General features: G+C 37.6%; 1 protein-coding gene and 1 long non-coding RNA gene across 10 annotated transcripts in view; one reads left to right on the top strand and one right to left on the bottom strand.

Moving 5' to 3' along the window:
* DNM3 (dynamin 3) overlaps positions 1–18,177 on the top strand; it is a 570,520-nt gene that overhangs the window by 304,012 nt on the left and 248,331 nt on the right. The window lies entirely within an intron of this gene.
* On the bottom strand, positions 10,413–16,933 carry LOC147572696 (uncharacterized). 3 transcript variants are annotated; one of them, XR_015245873.1, is made up of 3 exons: positions 16,362–16,643; positions 13,953–16,244; positions 10,413–12,402 (listed from the first exon to the last, which is right to left on the bottom strand). It is a non-coding gene; the product is annotated as an uncharacterized LOC147572696 (long non-coding RNA). The 3 variants fall into 3 exon arrangements; XR_015245872.1 differs by having other exon boundaries at positions 13,953–14,046; positions 16,172–16,625; XR_015245871.1 differs by having other exon boundaries at positions 13,953–16,933.

Below are 18,177 nucleotides of genomic sequence, written 5' to 3'. Positions count from 1 at the left end.
ACAACATAAGGATATATTTAGTACTTTACTAAGGATTTAGGGAAGCAGTACAACAATTCAGACAGCCTCAAATGCCTCTGTACAACAGTTTTTATCCAGTGGACACACACTTGGGTATGTTACTGGCTGCTCTAACCCTGTGCTGGCCCAGCCCAATGACAGTACATTGGCTTCTCTCTTTCAGTCTCGCCTCCTATTTCTTCCCTCAATGCTGTTAATATGGATTGCCCCCAAATCAAGGCACTTCTCCTTCTGTTATATACATCCATTCAGCTCTTCTTAGAATCTAGTTCAGCCTTTGCTCCAGCCTCATTTTTGTATATCCAAACTAGTCAAAATGCTGAACCAAACCAAATGGACTTCCAATTAGCAAATGCTCCCTAGTTTGACAGTAATTGTGGTTGTAAATTGTATTCCACCATTTATTCTCCCTGTTTAAAGTCATGAAGGCCAGCTTTCAATCTGAATGATAATCTTGATGATGATCATTGTCATCATAATGGTTAACATTTATGAGTATATATAGTTTCCCAAGCACTGAGCTAAGTCAGTATTTTATTTACATTCCCCATTTTATTTTTATTTATTTATTTTTATTTTATTTTTTTTTTACATTTCCCATTTTTTTTATTTATATATGAAATTTATTGTCAAATCGGTTTCCATACAACACCCAGTGCTCATCCCAAAAGGTGCCCTCCTCAATACCCATCACCCACCCTCTCCTCCCTCCCACCCCCCATCAACCCTTAGTTTGTTCTCAGTTCTCAACAGTCTCTTATGCTTTGGCTCTCTCCCACTCTAACCTCTTTTTTTTTTTTTTTCCTTCCCCTCCCCCATGGGTTCCTGTTAAGTTTCTCAGGATCCACATAAGAGTGAAACCATATGGTATCTGTCTTTCTCTGTATGGCTTATTTCACTTAGCATCACACTCTCCAGTTCCATCCACGTTGCTACAAAAGGCCATATTTCATTTTTTCTCATTGCCACGTAGTATTCCATTGTGTATATAAACCACAATTTCTTTATCCATTCATCAGTTGATGGACATTTAGGCTCTTTCCATAATTTGGCTATTGTTGAGAGTGCTGCTATGAACATTGGGGTACAAGTGCCCCTATGCATCAGTACTCCTGTGTCCCTTGGATAAATTCCTAGCAGTGCTATTGCTGGGTCATAGGGTAGGTCTATTTTTAATTTTCTGAGGAACCTCCACACTGCTTTCCAGAGCGGCTGCACCAATTTGCATTCCCACCAACAGTGCAAGAGGGTTCCCGTTTCTCCACATCCTCTCCAGCATCGATAGTCTCCTGATTTGTTCATTTTGGCCACTCTGACTGGCGTGAGGTGATACCTGAGTGTGGTTTTGATTTGTATTTCCCTGATAAGGAGCGACGCTGAACATCTTTTCATGTGCCTGTTGGCCATCCGGATGTCTTCTTTAGAGAAGTGTCTATTCATGTTTTCTGCCCATTTCTTCACTGGGTTATTTGCTTTTCGGGTGTGGAGTTTGGTGAGCTCTTTATAGATTTTGGATACTAGCCCTTTGTCCGATATGTCATTTGCAAATATCTTTTCCCATTCCGTTGGTTGCCTTTTAGTTTTGTTGGTTGTTTCCTTTGCTGTGCAGAAGCTTTTTATCTTCATAAGGTCCCAGTAATTCACTTTTGCTTTTAATTCCCTTGCCTTTGGGGATGTGTCGAGTAAGAGATTGCTACGGCTGAGGTCAGAGAGGTCTTTTCCTGCTTTCTCCTCTAAGGTTTTGATGGTTTCCTGTCTCACATTCAGGTCCTTTATCCATTTTGAGTTTATTTTTGTGAATGGTGTGAGCAAGTGGTCTAGTTTCAACCTTCTGCATGTTGCTGTCCAGTTCTCCCAGCACCATTTGTTAAAGAGACTGTCTTTTTTCCATTGGATGTTCTTTCCTGCTTTGTCAAAGATGAGTTGGCCATACGTTTGTGGGTCTAGTTCTGGGGTTTCTATTCTATTCCATTGGTCTATGTGTCTGTTTTTGTGCCAATACCATGCTGTCTTGATGATGACAGCTTTGTAGTAGAGGCTAAAGTCTGGGATTGTGATGCCTCCTGCTTTGGTCTTCTTCAGAATTACTTTGGCTATTCGGGGCCTTTTGTGGTTCCATATGAATTTTAGGATTGCTTGTTCTAGTTTCGAGAAGAATGCTGGTGCAATTTTGATTGGGATCGCATTGAATGTGTAGATAGCTTTGGGTAGTATTGACATTTTGACAATATTTATTCTTCCAATCCATGAGCAGGGAATGTCTTTCCATTTCTTTAAATCTTCTTCAATTACCTTCATAAGCTTTCTATAGTTTTCAGCATACAGATCCTTTACATCTTTGGTTAGATTTATTCCTAGGTATTTTATGCTTCTTGGTGCAATTGTGAATGGGATCAGTTTCTTTATTTGTCTTTCTGTTGCTTCATTGTTAGTGTATAAGAATGCAACTGATTTCTGTACATTGATTTTGTATCCTGCAACTTTGCTGAATTCATGTATCAGTTCTAGCAGACTTTTGGTGGAGTCTATCGGATTTTCCATGTATAATATCATGTCATCTGCAAAAAGCGAAAGCTTGACTTCATCTTTGCCAATTTTGATGCCTTTGATTTCCTGTTGTTGTCTGATTGCTGATGCTAGAACTTCCAGCACTATGTTAAACAACAGCGGTGAGAGTGGGCATCCCTGTCGTGTTCCTGATCTCAGGGAAAAAGCTCTCAGTTTTTCCCCGTTGAGGATGATGTTAGCTGTGGGCTTTTCATAAATGGCTTTTATGATCTTTAAGTATGTTCCTTCTATCCCGACTTTCTCAAGGGTTTTTATTAAGAAAGGGTGCTGGATTTTGTCAAAGGCCTTTTCTGCATCGATTGACAGGATCATATGGTTTTTCTCTTTTTTTTTGTTAATGTGATGTATCACGTTGATTGATTTGCGAATGTTGAACCAGCCCTGCATCCCAGGAATGAATCCCACTTGATCATGGTGAATAATTCTTTTTATATGCCATTGAATTCGATTTGCTAGTATCTTATTGAGAATTTTTGCATCCATATTCATCAGGGATATTGGCCTGTAGTTCTCTTTTTTTACTGGGTCTCTGTCTGGTGTAGGAATCAAAGTAATACTGGCTTCATAGAATGAGTCTGGAAGTTTTCCTTCCCTTTCTATTTCTTGGAATAGCTTGAGAAGGATAGGTATTATCTCTGCTTTAAACGTCTGGTAGAACTCCCCTGGGAAGCCATCTGGTCCTGGACTCTTATTTGTTGGGAGATTTTTGATAACCGATTCAATTTCTTCACTGGTTATAGGTCTGTTCAAGCTTTCTATTTCCTCCTGATTGAGTTTTGGAAGAGTGTGGGTGTTCAGGAATTTGTCCATTTCTTCCAGGTTGTCCAATTTGTTGGCATATAATTTTTCATAGTATTCCCTGATGATTGTTTGTATCTCTGAGGGATTGGTTGTAATAATTCCATTTTCATTCATGATTTTATCTATTTGGGTCATCTCCCTTTTCTTTTTGAGAAGCCTGGCTAGAGGTTTGTCAATTTTGTTTATTTTTTCAAAAAACCAACTCTTGGTTTCGTTGATCTGCTCTACAGTTTTTTTAGATTCTATATTGTTTATTTCTGCTCTGATCTTTATTATTTCTCTTCTTCTGCTGGGTTTAGGCTGCCTTTGCTGTTCTGCTTCTATTTCCTTTAGGTGTGCTGTTAGATTTTGTATTTGGGATTTTTCTTGTTTCTTGAGATAGGCCTGGATTGCAATGTATTTTCCTCTCAGGACTGCCTTCACTGCATCCCAAAGCGTTTGGATTGTTGTATTTTCATTTTCGTTTGTTTCCATATATTTTTTAATTTCTTCTCTAATTGCCTGGTTGACCCACTCATTCGTTAGTAGGGTGTTCTTTAACCTCCATGCTTTTGGAGGTTTTCCAGACTTTTTTCTGTGGTTGATTTCAAGCTTCATAGCATTGTGGTCTGAAAGTATGCATGGTATGATTTCAATTCTTGTAAACTTATGAAGGGCTGTTTTGTGACCCAGTATATGATCTATCTTGGAGAATGTTCCATGTGCACTCGAGAAGAAAGTATATTCTGTTGCTTTGGGATGCAGAGTTCTAAATATATCTGTCAAGTCCATCTGATCCAATGTCTCATTCAGGGCCCTTGTTTCTTTATTGACCGTGTGTCTAGATGATCTATCCATTTCTGTAAGTGGGGTGTTAAAGTCCCCTGCAGTTACCATATTCTTATCAATAAGGTTGCTTATGTTTATGAGTAACTGTTTTATATATTTGGGCGCTCCGGTATTCGGCGCATAGACATTTATAATTGTTAGCTCTTCCTGATGGATAGACCCTGTCACTATTATATAATGTCCTTCTTCATCTCTTGTTACAGCCTTTAATTTAAAGTCTAGTTTGTCTGATATAAGTATGGCTACTCCAGCTTTCTTTTGGCTTCCAGTAGCATGATAAATAGTTCTCCATCCCCTCACTCTCAATCTAAAGGTGTCCTCAGGTCTAAAATGAGTCTCTTGTAGACAGCAAATAGATGGGTCTTGTTTTTTTATCCATTCTGCTACCCTATGTCTTTTGGTTGGCACATTTAATCCATTTACATTCAGTGTTATTATAGAAAGATATGGGTTTAGAGTCATTGTGATGTCTGTATGTTTTATGCTTGTAGTGATGTCTCTGGTACTTTGTCTCACAGGGTCCCCCTTAGGATCTCTTGGAGGGCTGGTTTAGTGGTGACAAATTCCTTCAGTTTTTGTTTGTTTGGGAAGACCTTTATCTCTCCTTCTATTCTAAATGACAGACTTGCTGGATAAAGGATTCTCGGCTGCATATTTTTTCTGTCTAGCACACTGAAAATTTCGTGCCAATTCTTTCTGGCCTGCCAAGTTTCAAAAGAGAGATCAGTCACGAGTCTTATAGGTCTCCCTTTATATGTGAGGGCACGTTTACCCCTTGCTGCTTTCAGAATTTTCTCTTTATCCTTGTATTTTGCCAGTTTCACTATGATATGTCGTGCAGAAGATCGATTCAAGTTTCGTCTGAAGGGAGTTCTCTGTGCCTCTTGGATTTCAATGCCTTTTTCCTTCCCCAGTTCAGGGAAGTTCTCAGCCATTATTTCTTCAAGGACCCCTTCAGCACCTTTCCCTCTCTCTTCCTCCTCTGGGATACCAATTATGCGTATATTATTTCTTTTTAGTGTATCACTTAGTTCTCTAGTTTTCCCCTCATACTCCTGGATTTTTTTATCTCTCTTTTTCTCAGCTTCCTCTTTTTCCATAACTTTATCTTCTAGTTCACCTATTCTCTCCTCTGCCTCTTCAATCTGAGCCGTGGTGGTTTCCATTTTGTTATGCATTTCGTTTAAAGCGTTTTTCAGCTCCTCGTGACTGTTCCTTAGTCCCTTGATCTCTGTAGCAAGAGATTCTCTGCTGTCAGCTATACTGTTTTCAAGCCCAGCGATTAATTTTATGACTATTATTCTAAATTCACTTTCTGTTATATTATTTAAATCCTTTTTGATCAGCTCATTAGCTGTTGTTATTTCCTGGAGATTCTTCTGAGGGGAATTCTTCCGCTTGGTCATTTTGGATAGTCCCTGGCGTGGTGAGGACCTGCAGGGCACTTCCCCTGTGCTGTGGTGTATAGCTGGAGTTGGTGGGCGGAGCCGCAGTCAGACCTGATGTCTGCCCCCAGCCCACCGCTGGGGCCACAGTCAGACTGGTGTGTGCCTTCTCTTCCCCTCTCCTAGGGGCGGGATTCACTGTGGGGTGGGGTGGCCTGTCTGGGCTACTTGCACACTGCCAGGCTTGTGATGCTGGGGATCTGGCGTCTTAGCTGGGGTGGGTAGGCAAGGTGCACAGGGGCAGGAGGGGCAGGCTTAGCTTGCTTCTCCTTAGGTGATCCACTTCAGGAGGGGCCCTGTGGCAGCAGGAGGGAGTCAGTTCCGCTGCCGGAGGTTTGGCTCCGCAGAAGCGCAGAGTTGGGTGTTTGCGCGGAGCGAGCAAGTTCCCTGGCAGGAACTGGTTCTCTTTGGGATTTTGGCTGGGGGATGGGTGGGGGAGATGGCGCTGGCGAGCGCCTTTGTTCCCCACCAAACTGAGCTCTGTCGTCCGGGGGCTCAGCAGCTCTCCTTCCCTTTGTCCTCCAGCCTTCCCGCTTTCTGAGCAGAGCTGTTAATTTATGACCTCCCAGCCGCTAAGTCGCGCTTGCTGTTGGAACACAGTCCGTCAGGCCCCTCCGCTTTTTGCAAGCCAGACTCGGGGGCTCTGGTTGGCCGGCGAGCCGCCCCTCCGCCCCGGCTCCCTCCCGCCAGTCCATGGAGCGCGCACCGCCTCGCCGCCCTTCCTACCCTCTTCCGTGGGCCTCTCGTCTGTGCTTGCCTCCGGCGACTCCATTCTGCTAATCCTCTGGCGGTTTTCTGGGTTATTTAGGCAGGTGTAGGTGGAATCTAAGCGATCAGCAGGACGCGCAGTGAGCCCAGCGTCCTCCTACGCCGCCATCTTCCCTCTCCTCTACATTTCCCATTTTAGAGATGAAGACTGAGACACAAAGAGAATGAGTAATTTAGCAAGCTACTCAATATTGGTGCTATGCTCTTAATTGCCTGAACACTTCCTAACAAACATTTTCTGGACACCTGTTATGCACTAGACTCTATCCTTTAGTCACTAAGGATAAAATGGTTAGCAAGGAACTCATGGTACCTGCCCTCATGAAGGATATTTACCAATAAAGAAAACATATAAACGAAACAAAACAGGGAACCCTATCAGATGTAGATTACAAGCTATGAAGAAAATAAATCCAGTGATATGTTTGACTTAAAAGGTGTCTGGGATGGGGATTACATCACTGGGGGGGGGGACACTGAATTGGGTGGTCAGAGGTTTATGTTAATGCTTTGAGGCAAGATTGAGCCTGCTGAATTTAAGAAACTGAATTAAGGCCAGTGTAACTGGAGCAAAGAGAGAAAAGAACTCTATAAAAGATTAAGGATTTTGACCCTAAGAATGATGAGAAGCCTTGGAAGTTTGTAAGCTGGAGAGTCACATAAGATCTGACTTTTTTACATATCCTTTTGGTTGCCTTGTAGAAAAATGGATTGGAGGAGTACAAAGCTGGTTTGGGGGTTTGTTAGGAAGGTATGGCTATGGACTATCTAAGAGATAATAGCTTGGGTTGGGGTGGGTTGATGGAAATTGATAGAAGTAGATAGATTTAAGAGATTATTTCAGGTGGTGAAAATTGACCAATCCTCACCCATGATATGTAGTGGTTCAGTGTTTAAGTTCCTGCTAAATTGTAAGCCTCTTGAGACCAGGAGCCATTGTCTTATTTACTGTTCTACCACCATGAACATGGCACTGGCAGGTGACAGTAAATATTGGTTGAGTGAAGATGTGATTAAGCAAAGAAATAATATTTATTTAGTACAGCCTAATAATTCATCTTGTCCTCTTATCTCAGGTACCTAAACTAAATTATTTAATTACAGGGTAAACTTAGAATTTGAGGTTGTCTTAAAATTTTCTTAATTTTCATCATTGAAGGTTAATGGACTTTTTTTCCTCCTCTGACTATATAGCTTCCTGAACTGAAATCATTTAAGCAGAAAGTAAATTTCCTAATGTTATTTTAAAACATTATAAATATATTTTGTACAATTCTTAGAAATGATTTAGAAAAGGGCTAGGTGTAGAATTAAAATAGAAAATGGGACGCTGGGGTGGCTCAGTCAGATAAGTGTCCAGCTCTTGGTTTCTGTTCAGGTGAGCCATTTTTCTCTTAATGTCAATGAGAAATATATGAATGATAGTTAAAATCTCTGAAGAGATTGCTAGTTTATGTATAATGGTAGTGTGTAGCCAATATTTATTCCATTTTTATCATCCAACATGAAGACTAAAATCATAACGGAATACTCAGAGGAAGCTAGGGTAATTGAACAGAAGTGTTCCCAATGAAAATGTGCTAACCTTATACTTTTGAAGAAAATCCAAAATCTGCATTGAAATAAGAACATTCTTTGGACTCTTAAAAAATTACAGGCCTCACTTTTGTGGGTTGAAGTATTTGGATAGCTTGATAAAGAGATTACATAATTCCTTTATAGGGATAATTACTTAGTATTGTTTTTATTCTGTAGCTGTAACAGATGACAAGTGTAACTTAGGTAATAGAAAACAAAATGACAGCTATATCCCTGGATGGCCAAAGTTGTGAGACCAAGAAGCACAGAAATCTTCAGCTATTTCCATTTTCACTTAGACTTTCAAGATTCCGCCTGTTTCCTCTACGTCTGCATGATCCTCGCGATGAGGAGGTCAGGATTAACCCTGTGAACACTATTTACACTCCTTGCTGAGTTGTTTTAGTTAGCTAAAACTTAGATATTTTTTACCAAAAAAAGAAGTCGAATAAATATTGAACTTTAAAACATTTATGTTACTTAAAATTCTTCATGATTTTAGTTGTGTTTTTTCACATATGTAGATTTTTAACGTAGGATTATTTCATACAAACATTTCCACATTTTGGCATTATCCAAAGATTTATAATTTTGAAAAATATATACAACAACCCATAATGGCAAATGCTATTTCAAATTTATTAAGTATATTTAATAGACCCAAACCCACTCCCCTAAATGTATTTTTTATCTGACTTAAAAGTTTATTCTAGAAGAACAATATTACTCTTTACCAGAAGAGTGCAATTTTTAAATGTGCTTCATGTAATGAATTTAAATAAATATAACATTCTTTCATTCTTTCAGGCATTTTTTGAAAGCCTGAAATGTAAAACTAAAATGTTAACCTCAAAGTTTAAGGGAATATTATTTGAAACGTTTTCCTGGAGTGGCTCACTTAAGGATGACTTCACTGGCCTCCTAGCTTTCCCTTTGGAGTTTGCTGGAATGGAACAGTCTTCTTTATGTTCTGACCTGCTATCATTTCATCTGGAGAGGTCCCAAGCCCTGTCCTGGGATTGCCTTGTAAGGGTCCAGTAGAGTGATCCAGATGAGGAGTCCTCTCGCCATTTGCTGCTTGTCATATCAAACATTTAAAATTGGGCGGTAATATGTAAATATCTTGTGAGACATTTTTCTGTCGTCTTCCTGTTTATATTTTACATTTTGTGAACTATTGGTTAGTACTTTATTTGCTAGTAATAGGACTTTCATTTAAGGTGAAAACCCTCATTGCTCAGTGTGTTTAGCATAAGTATATTTTGCAGATGACCTATTTCCTAAGGCCCGTTGCATTTAGCCTTAATTATATTTTTACTTCATAGTTTTGCCCACTTTTTTCTTTTCTTTTTAAAGAAACTATAGTGTCATGTTTAGTAAAATAGCACAAAATCTTGTAAAATTTTAACCTCATGAGATTTTTAGCCTTAAGACTAAGTCTTTTATTTTAAAAATGAAATAGCTGAATAAAAATAGTTTTTTAGTCCAAAATATATCCCTGAAATATTTAGTTAAATTTTTTAAAAATTTTATGTAGCCTGGTGCCACATTTTAAAAAGTTTGATCAGAATCTAAGGAAAATAAAATTAATTTTAAATACTGAAGTTAAAAACATTTAAGTGAACCAAATCAAAGTTAACAATTTTCTAATTTTATCTATCTCCCACCATTTTGCCCAGCAGTGTTTGAAACATTCATATACATAAGACAACCCTGATCATTTCACTGCAGTTCACAGTATGTAAACTGAAGTTTTGGCATTTCCTCAAAAGACATGGTAAAATATTGTATCACCATTAATCCCTTTGCTTGCTCTTTTTGAAAATAATTGAATTGCCTGAACATCTCAAGAGTTTCAGAGTTTACAGTGAATGGGAGCATGTATTCCAAGTGAATGTGTTGGTCTGGTAAATTCCACCTTTCGAACTGTAGTGTAATCTCCTTTTTAATTAAACAATAACACAGTAATAAATCTTGATGTGCCATGACACCTGGGAATATCAGAGCTTCAATTTCAATTTTCAATATATCGGCAGAGGAGAAGCAACTCTTTTATGTTGGAAATACTCTTTTCACTATGTTTTGCCCAGACCCAAACTGGTAGTTTATTAACTCAAAATACATGATTCCCTAGAACATTCTGTCTTCCCTCTTCTTCTTTTTCTTTTCTCCTTCTCTCTCTTAAAAAGTCATGATACTTTAAGAAACTAGAAACTTTAAGAAAACTAAACTTAGTTTTTGGAGTAGGATTATTAGAATCATTTGCTCTCTGTCAAGCATCAGACTGAAGTTATATTGTTTTGTCATATTGATTATGGGGTGCTGCAAAGCTGTGTACAATAAATGTCAAGGGTAGTAAGTGACTGACAACAGTTAGGAAAAGAGAACTATAGAAAGCAAAGGAACATTTTCAAAAATGGGTTTTATTATATTTCATAGGCACCACTCACTTTACTTTTGGTGGATTTCAATATTCGAATCAAAATATAATAATAGTAATACATACGAATTAAGTATTAAACCAACAGATTAAAACCCCAGGCCCCCGCGCCCCTCATTTTGGTTGTAGTTCTTGGTGTAGATGCTATGGTGTGAGGGCTGCTTTCTTTCAATGGCTGGTTGTCATTCAGGCTGGGTTGTCGTGTGACTGCCTGTCTGTGCCTGCTGTACAGGTGAGCGGATGTTCTGCACAGCAAGTGTAGACAGGCAGTCACATGACAACTCCGTCCAGCCAGGCCCTTGGTTCCTTCGGGCTTCCTTTGCTCATGGGCAGATACAATCAGTCTGTTTTCCAGATTTGGTGATTTTGGAGGGTCAGGGGAAAGGGAGAGAAACACACAATAGAATTAAACATTAAAACATTATGGAACTAAAACAAGTTAGACTTTTGACTTTATTCAGAATGTACATTTTTACATTTGTTCCAAGTGTGCTAACATGGATAATTGACGTGACAGAAAACTCACATTGAAATTTTAAGGAAAAACAAAACAAAAGATTAAATATAAGGTTTATTCTTAAATCCAATTCATATTATTATTACTGGCCCACATGCAGTCAGAGTTCAGAGTAATTGAACCAGATGTTTTTCCTCTTCACAAAAACTCTGCATATTTTAATACTGAAGTTAAAGATAAAGACTATGTTTATACATGTTTCTTGTAGTAGATAAGTACCATAGCCCATGAAAAAGAAACTTGTCATTTACATGGAAACGGCAGCCATTTTCAAAATAATTTATGAGCCTAATGTATCTGGCAGTTCAACCAGCCAACTTTGGTATCTGATGCTTTGAGAGTGGGATTTTACATGGGAATGTATTTTTGCCAATACTCCATAAAGCAACAGGAACTTATTTAAATTTCTCATATTCTTTTTAATGTAAAGTTTTTAAGTATGGATGTGAAAACCAGATAAAAAGCCATTGTGAGCTTACGTGCTTCTCCTAATTAACTACAGCGCCATGCCATGAATCAAAAGGGTATAAACTAAAAGTTGTTACACACAGTGATGCTCAGAATGTGTTGTGGACATTGATGGTACCATACAGTTACAAAATAATACCTTAAACACAGAAAAGGAAACTTCATTTCATATCCAAAAAGTAGAACCAAACCCTTTGGAAAATTTTCTTGTACTTTGTGTAAGAAAGAGTTAATGGTGTTAAACAGAGAAATGTAATTCTGATGACTCAAGAATAATTCTGGCTATTTTAATATAAATGATCAATTCACATTCATAGAGGTATTTAACAAGTTCCCCTGCCCTTTAAAAACCAAAATATTTAGATAGTCAAAATTCCAGTAAGTGGGATTTCTTCAAAAACAAAACAAAACCTTATTGTCAAGGAGTATGTGCCTTGGAGTTTTTTCAAAGAATTTTAAAGAAAACACATAGTTTGTTATTTCCCTTTAATGATAAAATTATGAGAAAATAGCAAGTAGAAGCTTTATGGAGAGGAAGATGTTTGTAGAGACTTAAAAAAATCACAGTTTCTACACATCTGAACTTTTATGCATTAATTAGATATGGTACAATTAGTTGATAAGTGAAAATTTCCATTTATTTGATTTCAAGAAAATGTCTGATTCTGTTTCTGGTCATCATTCTGAGTAGAGAATTTTTTTTTTCTGATAGAATCAAAAATGTCAGTAAACTTGGCTGCTATTTAGATAATTACAAGGTCAGAGTATGCAAAAACAAATACCTTAAGAAACTATTTTGTTATTGTTGCTTCATTCAGTGTAACAGAAAATATTTAGAGTGATTCACTTACAAAGAATATATTGGTGGAAATTAAAAATTACTGTAATTCTGTATAGCTTTCCCTCTCTCTCCCATAAATAATTTGATCCAGTTAACTCTGTTCAATTAAAGGAATGATGCATGCAACCTGAAAAAATAGAAAGAAATATTTGTGAGTTTATATGCTATATTTTACTATGAAACAGTTCTATTAAACCAAGATATCCAAAATATTTGAGCCTGAAAAACCGTTAACTTTTTTTCAAGGAGAAAAAAAATCTTGCTGAAAAATATGTACTCTATTCATAAGACTTTTAGATAATTCATGTTTCTAATAGATTTTTAAACTATAATTGTAGTAAGTATGTTGCATATGCACACTTTATAGTGCTATTGGACCTGTCTTTAACCTTGTTAAAAACATGAAAGGCTGAAAAAAACATTTAAGACTTTTTTCCAATCTTCCAAATAGAGTGAATATCAATCCACTATCACGTAAAATACTAGCTAAAATATAAAAGCACTATTTACATTATTATCATAACATGTAATTTTTAATATGGTTATTACACCTCATTTTCTTTTGTCTTCTATTTATTATCTTAAGGAAAAAAAAATGCATTGAAAGAATTATCTTCTAAGTCCTTTACAGCAAAATTAAGCCAAAGCAGCTTCAGGAAACTGGCTGTCACGATAGGTCAGGAAATTCAAAATGAATATTTAATTATTTTCTTTAATTTACCTCATCATCTCTATTTATTAAAACTGATAACGCTTGTTAATAAGAAACTTTCAAAAATGGATAAATATTTCTATCTACATAGTTTGTAGCACATTAAGGTAAAAAGATAGAAGAAACCAAGTAAGAAAGTTTCTGTCTTCACTGAAGACAATTTCCTGTCTCCTCTCAGGTTAAAGTCTGACCTTCTAATTATTTTAAGTTGAGATTTCTGAGTGATGGTCGCTTAGTTATTATTTGGACATTATTGTGATGGGTGGGATATTCTCTTTAGAAAAGAGAAAAAAGGGTTGTTTTTATAGAGAAAAATCTCTTGTAGAGTAATTGAAAGCTTTGGCTTCTCTTTACTAAGGATAGACACTGGTGGATGAGTGAACTTTTTCTCATTATCAAGTTGTAGTTTTTTTAAATTTCCTTAAGAACAAAAAAGGAAAAATTCTTTCATTAGAAGTTTTATGCCTAAACTTTTTCCCACGGCGTGAAAAACTTGGGTGGTCTGTAAGGCGAGAGGTGGGGGTAGACAGTATATTTTGGTCTTTTAAAAACATAAACACATTATCTGGGCCGAAAGACAGAAATGCCAAGCAGGAAGGATGTTAAACCTATTGACTAATTGCAAGAAAGTGATCAGTGTGAAATTTCGTCCCATTGTAAACAAACTTTCTTTGATTTTGAGATCTTTGGCTTAAAAAAGGGAGTGAGGTTTTGAAAATATAAACGTTTATATTGATCCTCTTCCACTTAGGAATTGATGGTATTGAGTCTAAACCCCTTAATTTCCTTTCTCTTAGATGCTAGAAAAAGTTTTCCTTTTAACCCAGTACCTAGCCTAACTTACGAGTCATCCACGCACTAAAACAAAAAATAACTACTCAGCTTCAATGAACTGCAGTTTGGACAGACCCCTGAAAACATTTTTCTCTTTCTGACAATGTACAGTGTTTAATTTTAATACTCACCATCATATCCAGGGGTAGTTTTACTTGAAGATGTCACTGTTGGTTAGTTTCCTCTGGAATAGATCCCATGACCTCTAAAATATTTGTATATCTCCTTATAAAGTAATATCAAAATAAAGTTAAACATTGTTCTAATTACCCTGGAAATAGACACGGTTATTTTATGATATGTGTGTATACGTGCTGGTATATATACCACTGCTTAAACTACCATCCTTGCCTTCAGTCAGCAGGAGTTTATAAAGTGAGCTTTTATTTTGGATCTTTAATTTAGCTCATGCAATTTAAAAGTAAGTGTGATTCCTTTTCATTTGTTTAAAGCTTGCATCAAAAATGGGTCCTCAGGACTCCACCAAGCACTTGCAGGCACTCCTCGGCTACCCCCTTACAAATTAATTCTTATGTTCCTATTCCTGTATTTATGCCAAGGACGCAATTGAGTCCTCTCTGTCTCCAGACTAAAAGTCATCCTAGGGAGAAATTTGGTGGGCGACCAATTGTGGTTGGTTTCTTAGAAACAAAAAGGCAATTTATTATGAAGACAGACATTTAAATTGAATATACGTGAATGAAGGCAAGTTATGAAATTCTGTCATTTCTACAGAGTAAAAAAACGAAAACCAAAAACCAAAAAAAGCCCGTTATAGCTATCTTTCTTCTTTAGTAACTGCTTCAGTTAGTAAAAATATATATCGGAGAAAATAAGCTTCTGTATTTACCTAATAGGTTTTTTTTTTGTTTTCTTATGTAAAAGAAACTATATAGATTTTAAATATCTCTTGTTCTATTAAAAATAATTAATATGGAAGCCTCTAAGTCACAATAGAAAAAACAAAGGAAGACTTTACTATATCATCTAAGTGGAGAAGATAACTAAATTTATCCATGCTTTTTATATTTTAACTAAAAACCATGAATAAAAGGTTATATGTTCTTTACGCCAGTTTGAGGATGATCAAAAGGGTCATTTAAAAAAGCAGATTGTTTTGACGAAAGATAACTTGGGGAACCTTGTTTAATAAAATGGGTCGCAAAAGAGAACTTGTGATAATTTTGAATTGTTGCAAAATGTGTAATTTAGAAAAGGATTTGTTCAGAAATCACTGTAATTTTAAAAAATTTAAAGGAGGACAAAAAGGGATCACATCCAGTTTTTCATAAAAAACTATAGAACAGATGTTTTCATTATATAGAATTGTTTGGGAGTAGATATAAATGGGGGTTGAGGGAATTAGGGGTGAGGCAGTAACATTTTTCCAGAACTTTCTTTAAGAGACCCACCTTTAAAGTTCAGCAAGGATCATATTGCAACCCAGACTTACTCTATTATTCTCTCTATTGGGATTTCATTCAGCTTAAGGGTTTTCCTCCCTCCCACCTTCCCCACCCATCCCCCTTCACCTCCAGGACAGCTGGAAACTGACCAAAGAAAACTTTGCCTTCGTTTACAAATTCCTTTTTTATCAGTGGGTTTCTAGACAAAGTACCTTATCATTTTAAATGCTCAGAGAAATAGAAGCATTGTAAAATATAGGCATGAGGTCTCAGCTGACCAGCAATTATCAACCATTTTTTGATTAAAAAAAAAAATGTGACACAGATGTATATTGGGATATCTGAAGACAGAGGTTTCTTCTATTCTGTGACTTAATCAGTTGCTGACTCACTAGGTTCTGGGTTGGCGCTCTTTTCTGGGTCAGTCCCATTTGTATTGTCTGGTGGGCAAGAACTTGGCAGCCTCTTCTTTTATTGTTAGATATTATCATGTACGTAAATTTTCAAAAAAAAGCACTCTTCAGATAGCATTGTAAAAATAGCCAATATTCTTTACTTTGAAGCAAAATGGATTCAATCCTGGGGAGGTTAAAAGTTCTACTACAGCCCTTATTCAAGTAAGTTTTTAGGTCTTTGTATTACTAATTTCAACAATTAAAAACTAGCCTCATTAAGTTATTCTTAAGTGTCTGGAGTCTTTTCATATTTCATTTTAAAGGAGGAAAAACTTTAAACTTAAAAATATACTTGACTTCTAGATCTTCAGAAATCAACTAACATAGAGTAAATCGCTATATACCACATATTGTTACTCTTTCAAAACTAAATGCATTGCTTCGCATGACACATATACCTCTGTTTCTCTCGCACGTGAACGCAAATCATTGGCTCCCCACCTTGCCTCTCCTGGGCACAGACCAGGTGAGCAGTCAAGGAGGCCTTACCCACAGGTCTTCTTTCCAACAGTCCTTTCTCAGCGGTGTCCCCGAGGGCTTCTTGGTCCCTAGTGTGCAAAACCTGTGAAGAAAAACACTGGGTATGAGATTTGAAAAAGCAAACAGAAGTCTTCTCCTTGGAAACAGCAACTTCTGTCCCCAGCCGTCCGTGGCGTTGCGCTCCCCTGCCCAGTCTAACCAATGTGCAGACTACTGTACAACGGCATTGTCCTGAACAGGTAGTCTGAACACTGGGGCGACGGAGCAGGATCTCCAGAAGCTTCCATCTGTGTACTTAAAATCCTGTCCCGGTCTTTGGGAAAAGCCTCCCTTCCTGCACCAGGGGTTGCATTCGGCTATCCCCCCTGAATTCTGCTGCACTGACTGAGACACACTCAAGGGCTGTGATTTCCAGTCTTGACGTGGCACATTTGCTGCAGACTGGGGAACTGGCAATGAATTTAGGACCAGGAAAAGGGGGAGGGCTGGGCTGGAGAGTCCATATATGGGATGATGTCACCCTGGGGAGGTTTGGGTATGCGCGGTGCCGCTGGAGAGACCGCTAGAATCGCCTGCTCTCAGACATGGGTCTGTGCATAAAATGGTACCAGATGTTTTAGTGTAATGTTAAGCAGTCATTTCATCTTCAGGCCAGATTTTTTTCCTCAACTGGGCAGGAAGTGGGCCTCAGTATGGAAAAGCTGTAAAAAAAGAGTCGAGATATACAGTTCTTCTGTGGCCAACTGAAAGCGAGCTAGTGGAGAAGTACAAATCTGCTGTCCGATCCAGACTAGAAAAGTAATTTGAAGATAGAGGGTAGATAAAAAAAAAAAAAAAAAAAAAAAAAAAGTAAACAGAAAGTTGAGCACTGGGAGGGAGGGCTCATTTGCAAACTTTTTTGAGCTGCCCTGTGGCACTTTATTTTCTGGTATTTCACTCGTCAAAAAGGGCAGATAAGTTCATTTTTTTTCTCTCTCTCTCTCTTTCCCTCCTCCTCCTCGTCTGTTGGATCTGTCAGCGGCTTGCAGGCTGCTCTAGACTTGAACAGTAATTATAGCAACTTCCTGAAAGTGAAGCCCCCATGAAAAGTCTGGAGAAATGTTCTTTGTCATGGCCTCTACATGAGTAATTAGTTCCACATGTGGCCTTCCTCGTTTCCCTCAGCGATTTTGGCTGGCTCTCAGAATGCCGTGCTATATAGTCCGACCTAAAGAAACTTTAAAGTTTTGATTTCAAACCTCCGCTATGAAATAACAGCCTCAGTCTCCTAACAAATTGCCTCTGGTAGATCCATCCTCTTAGGTCCAGCATTCTTTTTCACTGGGAATTCTTGATTCTGTGTTAATACTTTTGTTTTAATGGTATGCTATTGCTCACTTTTATCTCTGGTTAACTAAGTCTGTTGAAATTTGCCAAGTACCGCTTGACCAAAGGTTATAATGTATCAGGCCACTGGCATCTACTTCTCTTTTCCTGTTGTTGCTGTTTTCAATTATATATACTGTTGAATATTTTGGGTATATAGCCCTGTGACTTTCCCTCCATAGAATTCTGATTAAAGTTTGAGTTACTTCAAACAAGAGCTTGATTAATTGCCCTTCCAGAGATCAAAATGTGAGAAAATTCCTAGGTAGCTTCCAAATATAATTTGAGTAGCCAAACTATGAAACTTAGTAATCTTTAAAGAATTACTACTAAAGCAATTCATTTCTACTGGACTTCTGCAATACTTTTTAGAGGCAGAAAAATCTACCTCTTTTTTAAATAGATTGCGTTAAATATTTTAAGAAGCTTCAAGTGAGAGAGAACTGCCTTAAAGCCTTCACTTATCGTGAAATGTCTTCTCGTGAATTAACATACCATTAATGGGATCTACAGTTATGACAAGCCCTGGTCACCTGGGGAGGAAGATTAAATAAGATAAAAAGGAATTATCCAGCAGGTTAGGATGGAACAGAGAGATTAGCATTGGGTACATCATTCATAGAGGGATTTAAACTATCAGTGGAAATCAG

The sequence above is a fragment of the Puma concolor genome, chromosome E4, assembly GCF_028749965.1.
Source record: "Puma concolor isolate L17-30 chromosome E4, mPumCon1.1.hap2, whole genome shotgun sequence".
NCBI lineage: Eukaryota > Metazoa > Chordata > Mammalia > Carnivora > Felidae > Puma > Puma concolor.
This window is presented reverse-complemented; position numbering and strand designations above follow the sequence as displayed.